This window comes from Tachysurus vachellii, chromosome 11 (genome assembly GCF_030014155.1).
Source record: "Tachysurus vachellii isolate PV-2020 chromosome 11, HZAU_Pvac_v1, whole genome shotgun sequence".
Taxonomy (NCBI): Eukaryota; Metazoa; Chordata; class Actinopteri; order Siluriformes; family Bagridae; genus Tachysurus; species Tachysurus vachellii.
The window spans coordinates 16,023,323-16,042,474 of record NC_083470.1 but is presented as its reverse complement, the minus strand read 5'-3'; positions in this window follow the sequence as shown (position 1 = coordinate 16,042,474).

The following is a 19,152-nucleotide window of genomic DNA, read 5'->3' as shown; positions in this document are numbered from 1 at the left end:
CCTTGTTGGCTGGGGTGTCTAAAGCTACCTTAAATAAATTACAGGTAGTGCAAAATTCGGCGGCGAGAATACTTACTAGAACAAAGTTAAAAGATCACATTACTCCCGTTTTGGAGTCCTTGCACTGGCTCCCCATTAGGTTTAGGGTTGATTTTAAGATTCTGATGCTTACCTACAAGGCCTTACACAGGTTAGCTCCTCAATATTTGGCTGATCTTTTAATTCCTTATATTCCATATCGCAATCTTCGTTCTTCTGAAACTGGTCTTTTAACTGTTCCTTTAACTCGTTTAAAATCGATGGGAGATAGGGCCTTCTCTTCACTAGCTCCAAAACTGTGGAATTCACTACCAACTGAGATAAGGCAAGCAACATCTCTTGGCACTTTTAAATCTCTGCTTAAAACTTATTTTTTAGGGTAGCTTTTAATTTGTCTAATTGTAATTTTACATAGTGCTTATTTTATTGTCTATTTTTGTTGCTTTAATTTTAATCATTATATTATGTGTGTAATTTTGTTGATTTTATTTTGCTTTTGTAAAGCGCTTTGAGATGTTCTTTTAAAGGCGCTATAGAAAATAAAGGTTATTATTATTATTATATAAAAGCTACACATTTGTAAACATTTCACACACACACACACACACACACACACGCGCACATACACACACACACATGCATACACAAACACACTCACATATTGGCCATTGCATTTCATTAGGCCTCCAGAAAAAAAAGCTACACATTTGTAAATATTTCTCACTTTTGATATACCTTTGCCTAGCAGAGGGCAAAATATGATCTACCGAAATGATGCCCCACACACACACACACACACACACAACACTGGGCATAGCAATTCATTAGGCCTCCAGAAAAAACAGAAGCTACTCATTTGTAAATATTTCACACTTGTTAGATGCATTTGTCTCGACTTTGCTGGGGGCAAAATCTGATCTACCAACAAGCTTTATACACACGCACACACACTCACACACAGACACACACACACAAACATTGGGCATTGCAATTCATTGGGCCTCCAAAAAATTTGTAAATATTTCACACTTGTTATATGCATTTGTCCAGCTGGGGACAATATCTTCTCTTCTCTTCTTCTTCTACCAACAATCTTTACACACACACACACACACACACACACACGTTGTGCTTTCATATTCAAATCATATTTGTTTCCTCTCTCTTATTTATGAATTTAGTTGCATCAGTCAGTGGTTATCCAAAATAATATTTAATAATTTCTGCTTATTTTACTCAAAACATGGCAAAATGTCATAAGGTTTATCATTCATAATAAAAAAAACATAAGGAGGTAAACGAAGTTTTATTCACATGAAATTATGGCATGTTTTTGAGTGTGTGTGTGTGTGTGTGTGTAGCCTGTTGTTGGTTGATCAGATGACATCAGGTGGGCAAAATACATATTACAAGTGTAAAATAGATATTACACTCAGAATGGTGATAATTGTAGAATTTTTGATTTATAAGCATTCAAGTCAATTTGGCCTGTAAAAAAAACAGGTTTTTATTATATGCTGACATTAAAAATGGTCAAAATGGTTTCAAAACAATCTCCTGCCCTTGAGATATACCAGCCTGTAATTGTGCATCAACTTTTGTGCCTCTATAGTGAAAATAATTCAAAATTTCTGTTTTTTTTTTTTACTAAAAAATGAGCCATTTTTGTATACAAATAAGGTTTATTATACCGAATATATATATTTTTTGCAAAATATATGTTAATATGTTGGAAACAAGTTAGACTAAAAAGGTAAAAAAAAAAAAAAAAAGGCTATCATATATACTTCATTTTTTATAAGCAGTCAAAACAGACAAGGTCAAGTTGACTCAGCGCTCCTAATTTGTATAGTAGGACAATACAAGGGTTAAAATAATCTCAACACATAATCGTATTTGCATATATGTCTGAGACGCAGTTACCACGGCGAAGATAAAAAGTCAAGTGCAAATGCATGGGAAAGAAATTCCCGGAAACAAGAAACATGACACAGGTAAACAAACAGGTTACATAAACCAACAAAGAAAATACGAGGACTCTGCGAAGTTAGATGCAACACTGAGGAAATAAATAGTCATAATCATGAGTCCTGACACGATACACATAATAAAACAAGCTGCCGGAATGACCCCTAATGTTCCTGCAGACAATGTGAAAGCAGAGTCCTGACAATATAAGCAATAATCATTACAGTCAACCAGATTACAACAATGCAATACATGTATTTTTTTCAGGTGAACAGAAAAAGGACAGGAAAGAAGAAATAAGAAACATGAGGGTCACACTGTCATTACTCTTGCATGACCCAGTGGTGGAGGTTGTAGGGTTAAAACATGTCAAATCTTTTTATGTTTTTATGTGATAATAGCAAAACATATTTGTTCATATTATTTTACCAGTCTTGATTTGTACTATGATAACAGCTCCAAGAATGTATATTAAATGTAAGAATATAAATATAAAAAAAAATAATAAATGGATTAAAAAAAAATAAATAGATGACTAAAATTTTACTTTATTATTCTTCAGTAGTTAATGGTTATTTGCAACAGTATTATCATACAAAACAAATGTCAATACAGTGCCCCCACTAATATCTGCATGCTTGGTAAATATGAGCAAAGAAGGATGTAAAAAGTTTTACTGTTAAAATGTTTTGCTCTTTTGTTATAAATAAATAAATAAATAAATAAACATACTTTGCCCTCGTGGACGTCAATCAATTGGAAACATAACAGTTTTGATTTTTTGTTTTTTCAACCTTTTATGTACACGGGCATACCTGGATGACTAGGAACCTGGATGACGCTGTACTGTGTCAGCTATATACGGTTAAAATGATAATAAAGGCTTCTTGACTTTACTTGACTTGACTTGACTTAAACAAGAAATTGTTCAATCATGAGCTTCTGTTTTACCACCGTATTAATATTAGGCAACATAGGCCAAATACCCTTAGTCATTCATCAGAATGGTTAAGACCAACGATGTTATATGTAGTAAAATGTTGTTTAGTTTCACAAAATGTGAAATGGTTAAGTGAAAACAGCAAAAGCATTGAAAATGCTCTTTTCCATCACCTACATCAACATAAGCTGTTTGGAAAGCTTTCAAGTAAAAAAAATCCTCTACTTTTACCAGAAACAAATATAACCATTTTCAGTTTTCCAGACACTAATGGAACTTCAAATGGGATTGGGTTGTAGGGTCAGATGAGACCAAATTAGAGATTTTTGGCAATAAATACTAGATGTAGGTTAGGCTCATACAGATAGGTAGAAATATAGAAATGTACCTCAATACTGGCCCTAAAGTGCTGTTGTTCCTGTTTCCAAAATCCTGTTTTTTGCCTAATCCCCTGTTTGCTGGTGGCTTTATCTGGGAGCTCTTGGGGGAACAGTAGTGTAGTTTTGTGGACCAAAGATGGGTTACCTGTCTCAAGCTGTAGCTGCCTCAATGTTTTTGTGCTTCTCTGCTGCCAGCAATATGTCCACACTTGTGAAACTCTCAAGTGATATTTCACAGTGTAAATGGATTTACAACAATGTTCTCCGTATTTCCCAGTCACAAGGGGATGTCTGAGCCACAGAAAATCATGTGTTTCCTCAGCCGATCCTGCCAGAACTCAGAGCCCTTCTCTGCGGCGACACATCAGCAGGTGGATTGAGCTTTCAGTCAATTACCAATAATTCATTAGTCAAATAAAATAATCAAAGAAAATAGACTTCACAAGCCTGGGTGAGATCAAAGTCCCAGCTTTGTTGCAGTCAAACATAAAAAATCTAAAAGATAATCTTTTCAGATTATCCAAAACGTAAAGGCTTAGTGCAGATTTAGTCTCCTCCTGTATATTTATCTGCCTACTTACTTATTCCTTTTATGGTTTTCTGATTTCCCAATATTTTTAACCTTATTTCTGTGTTTATATATATATATATATATATATATATATATATATATATATATATATATATATATATATATATATATATAAAAAAATACTACTACTTAAACCTGACGCTTCTTGAAACCTGCACATTTCTTCCTGGACTTCAGAGAACATTTGAGTGGTTGTGGATCATTTTTCTTCACTCTCCTCATTTTGGTTTTTCTATATAAGGTAAGATATTTACCTTAGTTCTCTGCTATCTTCTTCTACTCTCATGATAAATGTATTCCTACAATTTTTGTTTAGTAATTTAGTGTGTGTGATTTCATGCATTCCTACACTTTTTAATAGTGTTAGATGTTAATAGAGTTGATATTAGTTTAAAAGGTTTTGTGTGTGTGTATAGTGTTTACAGCCACTTGTTTCACTCCCTAGTTTGCTACTTAGCAAATCTACTGTATCTCAAACTTGTTAAATGCAATGCATAACTTAGCACCTTCCTTTTTTTCTTGGCCTAGATTCAACGTCTGCCCGATCTTCCCAACTTTCTTGGGGCCTTTACCATTATAGGCACTTCCAGCTATCAGCAATGGCTATGGAACTCTCTTACTTCCTGGATCATCTCTACAGCATTGAACCCTCCAAATATTCTTCTACACCTGTGATGTTTCCACCCGAATGAATCTAGTTTCCACCATTTCTACATCAATTACTCAATGCAGTCAGACTCATTCATTCATTCATCTTCTACCGCTTATCCGAACTACCTCGGGTCACGGGGAGCCTGTGCCTATCTCAGGCGTCATTGGGCATCAAGGCACCCTGGACGGAGTGCCAACCCATCACAGGGCACACACACACACACTCTCATTCACTCACGCAATCACACACTACGGACAATTTTTTTTCCAGAGATGCCAATCAACCTACCATGCATGTCTTTGGACCGGGGGAGGAAACCGGAGTACCCGGAGGAAATCCCCAAGGCACGGGGAGAACATGCAAACTCCACACACACAAGGTGGAGGCGGGAATCGAACCCCTGGAGGTGTGAGGCGAACGTGCTAACCACTAAGCCACCATGCCCCCCAGTCAGACTCAACTACCCCCAATCAATTCTCCCTCTTGCCTTTAAGTTGAGATTCCTGTGCCTGGATCTCCTCTCTCTAATACTTCTGTTATTTCCCTTAATCCTACTTCTCCTATCCCTAGCTCTTACACTCACACTGACTAGGCCTTTTCTTTCAATAAAACTAATTTTATACCATCCCTGTTTCTCTGAATGATTATTTTTATTATTGCTGCTTGATTATTAGGGTACAAGCGCGAAGCGCTGGAAACCTATTGTTTTTGTTAGGATTTTTATTAGGGTTCAAGCGCGAAGCGCTGGAACACTATTGTATTTGCTCAGATTTTTATTATTATATCATCAGGCTTCAAGCGCGAAGCGCTGGAAACCTATTGTTTTTGTTAGGATTTTTATTATTATTATTATTATTATTATTATTATTATTCCGCCCTAGAAACGGTCGTGCAGCCCAAACGTAAGGCCTAGAGCTCAAACTTGGTCAGATGGTAGTACTGGTCACAGTTACTCATGGCCAAAATCTCAGCCGAATCGGACAATTTGGGGCGCTTCAGCGCCCCAAAACCTGTTTGTCCCCATAACCCCTAAAACCCCTATGTCCAAATCTCAAGTGCTTTATATCATTGGAATCCTTGGCTCATGACTTAAAAAACGTATATCTCCAATTTCATTTCCGCCATTAAATTTTTTCGCTATGGCGCATTTTATCCGAAACCTACTTTTGCTAACTAGTCCTAGGTTTTTCGCCTGATCGAGACCAATCCAGTGCAGTAATATTCTCTGGAGTCTCAATGACAATAATCTTCGAAAAAAAGTCGAAATTTTGATTCAGGGTCCTTAAGGGGCCCCAAAACGTTTGGACTGTGAGGAGCCAGTTTTACTAAAATGTCAATAACTCAAGAACTAAATGAGCTATCAACACCAAACTCGTGTGAAAGACGTCAAACTGAGGTCACAGTTCAAAAACCGTGGTGATTGGCCTCTTCGTGGCGCTATAACGGAAAAATCACTAAAAACAGCCATTTTAAAAAAAAAAGCCCTCTAGCGCCCCCAACAGTCCAAAAACGCAATTGTGTGCCGACTTGTAAGGCAAAGATTCTGATTCTGGTTCTGACTCGGAAGTAGGCGGGGCTTGTCTTGAAATGGGCGGGGCTTTAACCGGTAATAATTAATTTGTAATATTTATAACACTAGCTTACTACCTTTATGTTTTTATGAAATACAGCAAAAATGTGTCAGATACACAGTGTCTGGTTACTGGTTAGAGACAGCTGAAGGTTTAAAAAAGAAAAAAATCTCCGACAGGCAGAGACGCAATGCGAGTCGTATTCTACCAAGCAAGCACCACGTCTGAACGAACCCACGTTTACCAGAACTCTACTGGTTAGTAAGTACGTATTATTAACGTTACAACCCAAAGTAAAAAGCTGAAGAAACCCTAAACGTTAACGGAAAAGACCCATGAACATGAGTGACTGAGGGAGAGACAGAGAGCTGTTCTGTGTGTGACTGTGAGTGAGCAGAGCGAGACACAGCAACACAATACATCTGTATGTGTATAGAGGAGGGGCGCTGTGACTAGCCTATCACTGTAGGGGAGGGGCGCTGTGACTAGCCTATCACTGTAGGGGAGGGGCGCTGTGACTAGCCTATCACTGTAGGGGAGGGGCGCTGTGACTAGCCTATCACAGAACTCTGACACAATCAGCTAGCCAATAATGATTTTCAGCCAAGTATCCGGCCCATCTCGTTTACTCGTTTCAGCCAAGTATCCGGCCCATCGCTAATGGATATGACTTTGTTTATTTTAGGGAAAACTGGACGGGTGAGTACTTCACATGACATATGTTGTGGCACCCTCTGTAGCATGACATATGTAGCATGACATGACATATATTGTCATGTCAATCCAAAGGCCTTAAATGCTTTAACCCGGGAAATGCTGCTTGCAGCTTTAATTATTATTATTATTATTCCACCCTAGAAACGGTCGTGCAGCCCAAACCGTAAGGCCTAGAGAGCTCAAACTTGATCAGATGGTAGCACTGGTCACAGTTACTCAGGGCCAAGGTCTCAGCGGAATCGGACAATTTGGGGCGCTTCAGCGCCCCTCAACGTGTTTGTGCCCATAACTCCCAAACCGTATGTCCAAATCTCAAGTGCTTTATATCATTGGAATCCTTGGCTCAAGACTTAAAAAACGTATATCTCCGATTTCATTCCCCCCTTGAAAAGTTTTTCGCTATAGTGCATTTTGTCTGAAACCTACTTTTGCTAACTAGTCCTAGGTTTTTCGCCCGATCGAGACCAATCTAGTGCAGTAATATTCTCTGGAGTCTCATTGTCAATAATCTTCGAAAAAGTCGAAATTTTGATTCAGGGTCCTTAAGGGGCCCCAAAACGTTTGGACAGTGAGGAGCCGGTTTTACTAAAATGTCAATAACTCAAGAACTAAATGAGCTATCAACACCAAACCTGGGACTCATGTGAAAGAGGTCAAACTGAGGTCACAGTTCAAAAACCGCGGCCATTTTTAAAAAAAAGCCCTCTAGCACCACCAACAGTCCAAAAACCCAATTTTGTGCAAAGATTCTGATTCTGAGAAAGATTCTGATTCTCGCGGGTATTCTGATGACGTCACGTGTAGCCCCGCCCCCAAAATTAGCGAAATCAAAAAGTTAGCACAACATGGACATGTCATATATCAAAACACTCAGCATGATGAGGGGAACTGACGTCACGTGTAGCCTCGCCCCCAAAATTTGCGAAATCCAAAAGTTAGCACAACATGGACATATTACATATCAAAACACTCAGCACGATGAGGGGAACTGACGTCACGTGTAGCCCTGCCCCCAAAATGAGCGAAATCAAAACAGTTAGCACAACATGGACATGTGACATAATCATCAAAACACTCAGCACGATGAGGGGAATTTGCCACGTGCAAGCACACTCACATTTTCTTCAGGAAATGACTTGCGGGTCACTCGTTCTACATCTGGGTGCTTGTGTTTCTTCGCTTTATGGATATGACTTTGTTTATTTTAGGGAAAACTGGACGGGTGAGTACTTCACATGACATATATTGTGGCACCCTCTGTAGCATGACATATGTAGCATGACATGACATATATTGTGGCACCCTTTGTAACTTGCGGGTCACTTTGTGTATGTGAAAATCCTTTAAGGCCTTAAACTCCCTAAAGGCCTTAAACGCTTGAACCCGGGAAATGCTGCTTGCAGCTTTAATTATTATTATTATTATTATTATTATTATTCCGCCCTAGAAACGATTGTGCAGCCCAAACCGTAAGGCCTAGAGAGCTCAAACTTGGTCAGATGGTAGTATTGGTTACAGTTACTCAGGGCCAAAATCTCAGCAGAATCGGACAATTTGGGGCGCTTCAGCGTCATCTTTTTTAAAAAGCCATTTTTTAAAAAAAAGCCCTCTAGCGCCCCCAACAGTCCAAAAACCCAATTTTGTGCTGACTTGTAAGGCAAAGATTCTGATTCTGAGAAAGATTCTGATTCTCGCGGGTATTCTGATGACGTCACGTGTAGCCCCGCCCCCAAAATTAGCGAAATCAAAAAGTTAGCACAACATGGACATGTCATATATCAAAACACAGCACGATGAGGGGAACTGATGTCACGTGTAGCCCCGCCCCCAAAATTTGCGAAATCCAAAAGTTAGCACAACATGGACATATTACATATCAAAACACTCAGCACGATGAGGGGAACTGAAAATCACTAAAAACAGCCATTTTTAAAAAAAAGCCCTCTAGCGCCCCCAACAGTCTAAAAACGCAATTGTGTGCTGACTTGTAAGGCAAAGATTCTGATTCTGGTTCTGACTCGGAGTGGGTGGGGCTTGTCTTGAAATGGGCGGGGCTTTAACCGGTAATAATTAATTTATAATATTTATAACACTAGCTTACTACCTTTATGTTTTTATGAAATACAGCAAAAACGTGTGACACACAGTGTCTGGTTACTGGTTAGAGACAGCTGAAGGTTTGATAGTGGTTTGATATACTTCTCCTTATGTTTATCTTTTGTTCTATGTTTATGTTCTGTAAAGCTGCTTTGTGACAATGTCCATTGTAAAAAGCGCTATACAAATAAACTTGAATTGAATTGAATTGAATTGATAGGTTTGAAGGGGGCACGGTGGCTTAGTGGTTAGCACGTTCGCCTCACACCTCTAGGGTCGGGGTTCGATTCCCGCCTCCACCTTGTGTGTGTGGAGTTTGCATGTTCTCCCCGTGCCTCGGGGGTTTCCTCCCCCGGTCCAAAGACATGCATGGTAGGTTGATTGGCATCTCTGGAAAATTGTCCCTAGTGAGTGAATGAGAGTGTGTGTGTGTGTGTGTGTGTGTGTGTGTGCCCTGCGATGGGTTGGCACTCCGTCCAGGGTGTATCCTGCCTTGATGCCTGATGACGCCTGAGATAGGCGCAGGCTCCCCGTGACCCGAGGTAGTTCGGATAAGCGGTAGAAGATGAATGAATGAATGAATGAATGATAGGTTTGATAGCATGACATGACATATATTGTCATGTCAATCCAAAGGCCTTAAACACTTGAACCCGGGAAATGCTGCTTGCAGCTTTAATTAATGGTGCTTGAAAAGCATCATTATTGTTATTCTGCATACTTATTATTATTATTCTTCTTCCGGACACTTTTTCGGCGCGTAACTTGTCCCGCAGCTTTTGTCCTAGACCCATGAATGAGGTGTCAAATCGACCGGCTCGTTGAGGACAGGTGTGCTATGACTTTTATAAGCGATCGGAATTCCGGAATTCCCGGTACGGAAGCTCAAAAGGGTATTTTTTTCCCATAGACTTGAATGGGGAATTTTTAAAATTCTTTTGTTCTCTCTGTAGATGTAAAGCACACTCTCAATACATGTAACTATCAACTCCACACTATCAATCCAATGATTCCACAAGTATTGGCCCCCAGTCAATACACTTTTGTCCAAAAGTATTGGCACCCCACCGGGTATTCTCGTGACGTCACGTGTAGCCCCGCCCCAAAATACTGTTCTATGCAGTATAATAATAAGTAGAATTCCATAATGACTGCAGTTTTTATATGAAATGTCAAAACACTTAGTAGTCACTTTTGTCCAAAAGTATTGGCACCCCACCGGGTATTCACGTGACGTCACGTGTAGCCCCGCCCCCAAAATAAGCGAAATCAAAAATTTTGCACAACATGGACATGTCATATATCAAAACACTCAGCCCGTGAGCAGAACTGCCTCACGCGTGTTTTGGTCACATCACGTGACGTCACGTGTAGCCCCGCCCCCAAAGTAAGCGAAATCAAAAAGTTAGCACAACATGGACATGTCATATATCAAAACACTCAGCACGATGAGGGGAACTTGCCACATGCAAGCACCATTCACATTTTCTTCAGGAAATGTACATTCTAGTTATTATTATTATTCTTAGACAAAAATTTATCAAGAGTAACTCCTCCTAGGGCTTTCGAGCCACATGCACCAAATTCGGATATGTCGTAGACCCTGGTCTGAAGTTTGTTGCTATTACTTTTCTAAGCGATCAGAATTCCGGCACGGAAGCTCAAAATTCCGTGTACGGAAGCTCAAAGTGGCCTTTTTTCGTATCCACTTCCATTATAAACTTTGGAGGTTTATAACTCGGCAAGTTTTCGAGCGATTTACACCAAACTCGGACAGGTTCTTTAGGACGTTACTCCGGACGAAGTTTTTGTCTCTGCGTTCCGACGGAACTTTCGGTTTTCCCGTAGTCGACGATGGAACGTCCCATAGACTTGAATGGGGAATTCCTAAAATTCCTCCTAAGCTCAGCCCAATGAGGGGAAGTGCCTCACGTGTATTTTGGTCACGTCACGTGACGTCACGTGTATAGCCCCGCCCCCAAAATAAGCGAAATCAAAAATTTGCACAACATGGACATGTGACATATGTCACATGTACTCTTGATGATACTCTTCAAGATACTCTTGACATCTACAGATCTACGACATCTACAGATCTACCGGCTCCAGTTGGACTCTGTGATACTTGTATATTTGTAACCACACCATCTAGTGTCACCCATATGAGGATGGGTTCCCCTTGAGTCTGGTTCCTCTCAAGGTTTCTTCCTTTTTCCAATCTAAGGGAGTTTTTCCTTGCCACTGTTGCCTGAGCCCTCAGACTTGCTCATTGGGGACAAATACACATACACACATACATACATACATACACACTGTGAACTGTATATATCTTGAATTTTTATTATATTAATTCTTTATACTTCTTATGTTTATCTTTGTTTTATGTTTATGTTCTGTAAAGCTGCTTTGTGACAATGTCCATTGTAAAAAGCGCTATACAAATAAACTTGAATTGAATTGAATTGAAAAACATATCAAAACACTCAGCACAATGAGAGGAACTGCCCCACGTGTATTTTGGTCACATCACGTGACGTCACGTGTAGCCCCGCCCCCAGAATAGGCGAAATCAAAAATTAGCACAACATGGACATGTCATATATCAAAACACTCAGCCCAATGAGGGGAAGTGCCTCACGTGTGTTATGGTCACGTCACGTCACGTGTCGTCACGTGACGTCACGTGAAAATAAAAAATTAGCACAACATGGACATGTGACATATCAAAATACTCAGCACAATGAGGGGAACTGCCCCACATGTATTTTGGTCACGTCACGTAACGTCACGTGATGTCACGTGATGTCACATGAAAATCCAAAATTTGCACAATATGGACATGTGACATATCAAAACACTCGGCACAATGAGGGGAACTGCCTCACGTGTATTTTGGTCACGTCACGTGACGTCACGTGTAGCCCCGCCCCTAAAATAAGCGAAATAAAAAATTTGCACAACATGGACATGTGACATATCAAAACACTCAGCACAATAAGGGGAACTGCCTCACGTGTATTCTGGCCACGTCACGTGACGTCACATGAAAATAAAAAATTTGCACAACATGGACATGTGACATATCAAAACACTCAGCACAATGAGGGTTTCGAGGTTTATAACTCGGCAAGTTTTCGAGCGATTTACACCAAACTCGGACAGGTTCTTTAGGATGTTACTCCGGACGAAATTTTTGTTTCGGCGTTCCGACGGAACTTTCGGTTTTCCCGTAGTCGACAATGGAACGTCCCATAGACTTGAATGGGGAATTCCTAAAATTCCTCTAAGCTCTCACACACCCAGCGTGCGCAGAGCTCAGGCACGGCTTCTCTCCTGTGTTCTATGCAGTATAATAATAAGTAGAATCCCATAATGACTGCAGTATTGACATGAAACGTCCAAACCCTCAGTAGCCACTTTTTGCCAAAAGTATTGGCACCCTACCAAGTATTCTGGTGACATCACGCCCCGCCCAAACTTTAGCCCCGACGAACTTTACAAATCTAGTTTCAAGACTGGATTACTGCAACGCACTACTGACAGGTCTACCTATGAACGCAATTCATCCTCTGCAAATGATCCAAAATGCAGCTGCACAGTTTGTTTTCAACCTGCCTAAGTTCTTGCATACCACCCCACTGCTGCGATCCCTCCACTGGCTTCCAGGAGCTGCATGCATCAGATTCAAAACACTGATGCTTGTCTAAAAAGACAAAAATGGACCAGCTCCCTCTTACCTCAAAGCCCTCATCACTCCTCACACTGCACCCCGCACCCTCAGATCTACCAGCACTGCTCGACTGGTTCCATCGTCTCTCAGGGTTAGTAGACTACAAGACTCTTTTCTGTTCTGGTATGTAGGTGGTGGAATGAACTTCTCCTAGGGATCCGGACAGCTGAATCACTGGCTATTTTCAAATATCGGTTGAAGACCTACTTATTCATGAAACACTTCAACTAGCACTTCCTTCCTTGTCTGTATGTAACAGTATGTTTATAAACGAATTGCACCTGCACACAGAGCCAAAGCTAACAGTACCTGGACCATGGGATTCCTGTTCTTAATTGGTCAGCAAACTCACCTGACCTTAACCCCATAGAAAATCCATGCAAAAGGAGCCCCAACTAAGTATTGAGTGCTGTACATGCTCATACTTTTCATGTTCATACTTTTCAGTTGGCCCAGATTTCTAAAAATCCTTACTTTGTATTGGTCTTAAGTAATATTCTTATTTTCTGAGATACTGAATTTGGGATTTTCCTTAGTTGTCAGTTATAATCATCAAAATTAAAAGAAATAAACATTTGAAACATATCAGTCTGTATGTAGTGAATGAATATAATATACAAGTTTCACTTTTTGAATGGAATTAGTGAAATAAATACATTTTTTGATGATATTCTAATTATATGACCAGCACCTGTATGTGATAAAAATTTACATTTATTTCATTTTTTCAAAACACGCACATACATACACACACACAAACAGGCCATTACTCGGGCCTATGATGTGTGGGTGTGTGTGTGTGTTCAAAGGAAAAATAAGGAAATTATTTTATTATTAATTTTTGATTTCCTAAAAGAAGGTAATTATTTAAAAGGATAATCATTGTGGGGATATCCTAACAGAAAAAAATACATGAAAATGCCTACACATGGGCAATAGCCAGTCTAAGCGAAGTTAGACTCAATCAGAATAAAAATTTATGGTGATTTAAAAAGGTGACCACAACACAGTTGTTAAAAATAACAGGAGCTTGGACACACTTTGATGTGTTCAGACTTGCTACCATCTATGGGCACACAAGCATTCATGTTGTCATGAAGACTATCTTAAGACATCTGTAATGTTTTTTTAGAGAACTTAAGGTGCAGTGTAATCAGGGTTAGGGCTTTTGCTATTTTTCAGATGTTAGAAAGCCTGAACAGTTACTGAGTGCGGATGGACCATCAAAGTCAAGATATTATTGTTATTATTATATTGTGCTGACCTTTGTACAATTGCTTGCTTAGCATTCAGATGTTTACCAAGCCAGAATAAATAGAGGGGGTTGCCTCAGGAAGAGCATCCGGCAAAAAACGCGTCAAATTAAAACATGCATGTTGTCAGAGTGAATTCCATACTGGATCAGTCGAGGCCCGGGTTAACAATGAGCGCCACTGCCACTGTCGATCCACAAGGTGTTGGCAGAAATTGGGCAACTGTTGGTCGAGGAAGAAGAGGAAAGTGTTCATAGGCAGAGAAAGAAGAGGAAAGGCAGGAGTATAGGTCTGAGAATAGGGATTTAACATTGCTACAATGACAGGTAAAGGTAGAGATGATGGAGAGAAGGAAGGTAAAGTTAAAGGTGGGGTCTCCGTTGTTTGAAAGCCAATGTTGACATTTGAAATCTCCAAAACAAACACAAACCTAACCCAAATGGGTCCCACCCCTGTATTGATAGCTCAGCCCACACACACATACGTAACCAAAGCAACTAATGGAAAGAAATGTGTCTTTATCATAGCTGAAGGGAAGAACAATACGATTGCAGATAAACAAACAAGCAAAAATGACACACAAGCATAATCATGCAAAGGACAGAATATATTAGTTCTGTGAAACAAAGCAAAACCAATGTTACTCACGATAACAAGAAGGAAAAAAACGACCACTGCGTCTTAAGTAAAGTTGGCCACATATTCACAGATTCGAGTTTCCTGGGTCAAAAACTCCTGAGCTAAACGCTGTTACTAGCAAAATGTGGTTGTAGCTGCCTCTCTACATTACTACGATAGAAATGAGGTGTTATTTGTGTGGTAACACAAAGTTATTGACTCGGGAATTTCGAATCTGTGAAAATGCGGCCAACTTCCCGCTCCTTCAGTTCTCTCCAGCGCTGGAAAGCTGATCCTATATTAACACAGGTACTACTTCTTGCCTTAACGTAAGTCTTTCTTCACTTTCTTTCTTTGTTTTTATCCTCCCTGTCAATATTAAAATTGCTTATGCAAAATGTGCTGTCACACATGCACACTGAACACTCTCTCCGCCCATATTGACAAGACACGCCCCTTTCTGCTCATTTTCTACACGTTTGTTTTGATTTTTGTTTTGTTTGTCGTCCCGGCTCTTTTCTGAAGCATTTCTCAAACAACGGAGACCCTATCTTTAAATGAGACATGGTTAAATGACAACAAACCAGACTCCGCTCTCCAGGTAGCTGGGATAACATGCTACCGTGCTGACCTGGGTGCGGAGGATCCCTACTAAAAGTTTACGTACGCCCAAAAGCCAAAAATGGCGTACGGCAAAAAAAATTCCGATTTATATAACCGTGCGTACGCACACCTCTAAGCAATGTTCCCTTTATAAATCACAGATCACCCGCACAGATGTGCGTACGTGAAATCCCACCCTGTACACGCCCATTTTTAACCATAAATAGTCAATGCAAATCACTGCGCGGGCACGAGAGTGGACCTCGTTATAATGAGTTTTCTCTGCACTCTGCAGGTTTAAAAATGGGTTGAGGATTCAGCGTCTCAGGGGGTAGCCATTGTCGCCTGCAGGTTATAATTATATTAAAAGCAACATTGTTATAATTATATTAAAAACAAAATTGTTACAGTTTCTACTTTTTAATATTGTTAAACTCACCAAGAAGCCAGCCATCACGTACTGCATTTAGTCTGTTCCCTACACTGTTATGTGTCAAGATAAAGGAATCATGTGTTGAACCAGGCCAGCGTGCCACAATGTTTGTGAGGGTCATGTTGGAGTCACATATGATTTGCACATTAATAGAATGCACATGCTTTCTATTGACATAAACAAATTCATTTTCAGATGGTGCCCTTATAGCAACATGAGCGCAGTCAATTGCACCGATTACATTTGGGAAACCAAACATTGCTGCAAATTGCATTTTAATTTCGGCCTGTTCTCGCACAGTGTAGGGGAACCTGATGTATCGACTACCCATATTAAGTATACCATTCAAAACTACAGATATTATGGCACTCAGGGACGGCTGTGATATACCAGACCTATAGGGTGAGATGATAGATTCCAATAGAATTATTTCATATACAAAAAGGTCTTAGAGACAAAGTTGAGGATTACTTATAGTTTTTTTTTTATATAAATAATTTACCTGTCTGCCAATTCGAGCTGGAAACAGCCGGTCGCCAAGAACCCCAGAGTGGTGAGGACTTGTATGTGGACTGGGATGGTATGGATCCGGCGTGTTGCCCTTTCTAATACTGGACCCAATTCAACACATAGATCTAAGAGCACAGCTCTAGGGAATCTAAATCGGCTTATTAGCCAGGAAATCATCATGGTCCCTGAAAACTCGTTCTCTCCTTATTCTGCCATTGGCGTAATCCTCCAACAGTGCCAGGAGTGCCATCATGAAGCATTACATACCCGGGTCACCGGAGGATTTATATGTTTCTAGCAATTAGACTGATCGTTAACACCTTGACAAAATCACAGAATTAATTTGTGGGTGAAAATTTAAGACGAAAATGTTATAGTGAACACATGCTTCTTCATGATGGTTTTGTAATGAACACCGTAATAGTTAGGACCGATGATGAGTAGCGATTGTGCTTCATGACTGTATTTGCAGACTTTGACATTTTATGATATATGTACATTAAGGAAAATATTTCGTTTTTACACTGTGTTCTGCAGTTCTCTAATAAAAGGGTATTTCATGCTATTTTGTATCACATGTAGTCGCGCCTTCTCCTCCTGCGCTTCCGTTGTGGACAATGTGACTGTAAGGCAGCGCTGATTATTCATTCATTCATTCATTCATCTTCTACCGCTTATCCGAACTACTCGGGTCACGGGGAGCCTGTGCCTATCCTCAGGCGTCATTGGGCATCAAGGCAGGATACACCCTGGACGGAGTAGCGCTGATTATTATTATTATTATTTTATTTTTAATACAATTTGAATTAGTTTGGATTTCACTAGATGTATATAGCCTAAAACAATCGGCACAAATAACACTGTTGGATTTAATCCTCATGATAATGTGGATATAACGTATGAAATGGGGTGAAAAATAAATGTCATTAATTCTTTTAATCGTTCTTCTAACATGTATTTTCTACAATCTAACTTCAGTTCACGACCTCACCATCTGTGTTGCCAATTCCCTTTGTCTCCAGAATGTGCGTATGCACATCTCAAAGTTTGCTTAAAGGTGCGCACATTTTCCTGTCAAGTTTGTTTTTTATAGATCACAACCTTTGCGCGAAAACTGGCGTACGCACGTTTCCAGCCCCGTTTTGTGCATACACGCTTTATAAATGAGACCCCTGGTCTGTTTTGAGGGAGGAAAAACTCACGGTGGGGGAATTTGTGTTTATTTCAGTGATGATTGGTGCTCATAAACACTGTGATGACACAAGTGATGACCCTTCTACCCAACAAGGGAATTTACAGTGATTTTACGCATCACTGTTTACATCCCCCCAGAGCTAACAACAGCGATTGAATTGAGGCACTCATTGAACTTTACCAGGCTATCAGCGAGCAACAAACAGCATACCGTATGGATTTCTCTTCAGTGCTGGAGACTTTAATCATGCAGATTTAAATTCTTTTGTACCAAAACATCATCAGCACATAGACTTTCCCACAAGGGGCAATAATACATTGGACATTGCATACACAAACAGCAAAGGAGCATACAAAGCCTCCCACTCCCCCACCTCAGACTCTCTGACCACATCATCATCATACTCAGACCTGCGTACAGTATAGACCGAAGTTGAGATTCAACAGACCAACCAAGAAGGAAGTAGGAAGAAGGAGTACATGTGTGGCCATCTTCAAGGAAGCATAAACTTACAACAACAACACAGACATTGAGGTGAGGCTGTTACTGTTTACATCTCAAAATGCACTGATGATGTCACACAGAAAAACCATCAATATATAGGCAAACTAGAAACCATGGCCAACAGGAAAAGTGCACTGGCTTCTGAGGGCTAGGGGCACAGCCTTTAGAGCTGGTGATACTGCAGGCCTAGCCACAGCAAGAGCCAACTTGTCCCGTGGATTTAGGGAAGCAAAACAACTATACAGCAATAAAATATCTGGACATTTAAACAACACCAGAGACACTCTGGCAAGGCATTTAAATGCTAACAAACTATAAACCCACACCACAGACCTGTGACAGTGACATATCTCTACTTAACGGCTTCAACAAATTTGAGAATATTTGAGAATATTTGAGACCCAAAACAGCACAGAAGATCACACTAGAGCCCTGCGCGGGACTGTTTTTATGAACCCGCACCCGCCCGCTCCCGCTGAATTTCTGACCAGGACCACCCGCGCCCACAAGCTGCGTGTTCCACTCCCGCCCGCACCCGCAATGTTTGTGTCCACTCCCGCCCACTCCCGCGGATTTTTTCTTCAGAGCTTGTGAAAATTTTGATTGTATACAAATGATCAGACTAATTATTAGTTCAGGCTAATGTCCAGAATAACAGAATTAAACATGATTGCATTTAAATAAGATAAATTAATACTAAACCAAAGCAACACAACTGACAAAAACATTTGTTTTTTATTATAAAACATTAACCGTTTTAACAAAACCACAACTAGCGGCAACTCATTTTTTAAATGTACTGCATGATACACAGACACGCACCAAATGATTAACTGTTAACAAACAGTTAAAAGAAGCCCAATATGAAATAACTTTAACTTAGAGCTTAGAAAATATGCTATATAATTTAAACAAATTAAATACAAAACGAATATAATAAATAAAATGCCTCAAGAAAATCTCACATTAGACTATTTCATATTCACAGTTAGCTTAACAGGCTGTATTGAAAAAGAAAATAAAAAATACTACAAAAAAAAGAAAATACAAAAATATATGTAGCCTAAGCCTACTTAACAAACAAATGCATTTGATAACTGAGTCTTCGGCCTTGCATTGCTTACTTCATATTACTATGAAGAAAAAGTATATTACTGACTGATTGCGGTCTCAGACTTGTGCATCTTTCTTCCAAGATCCGCCCACACACACTGAATGCCCTCTCTGACGGGGCACTCAAAGCGGGAATACTCAAAATAAAACGTGCAAATTTTGAGAGGACAGGAAAGCGCTCTTTGTTAAATTTCCACCACTGAAGCACATTGTCTGGATCTGGTTTGTCTGGGAGTC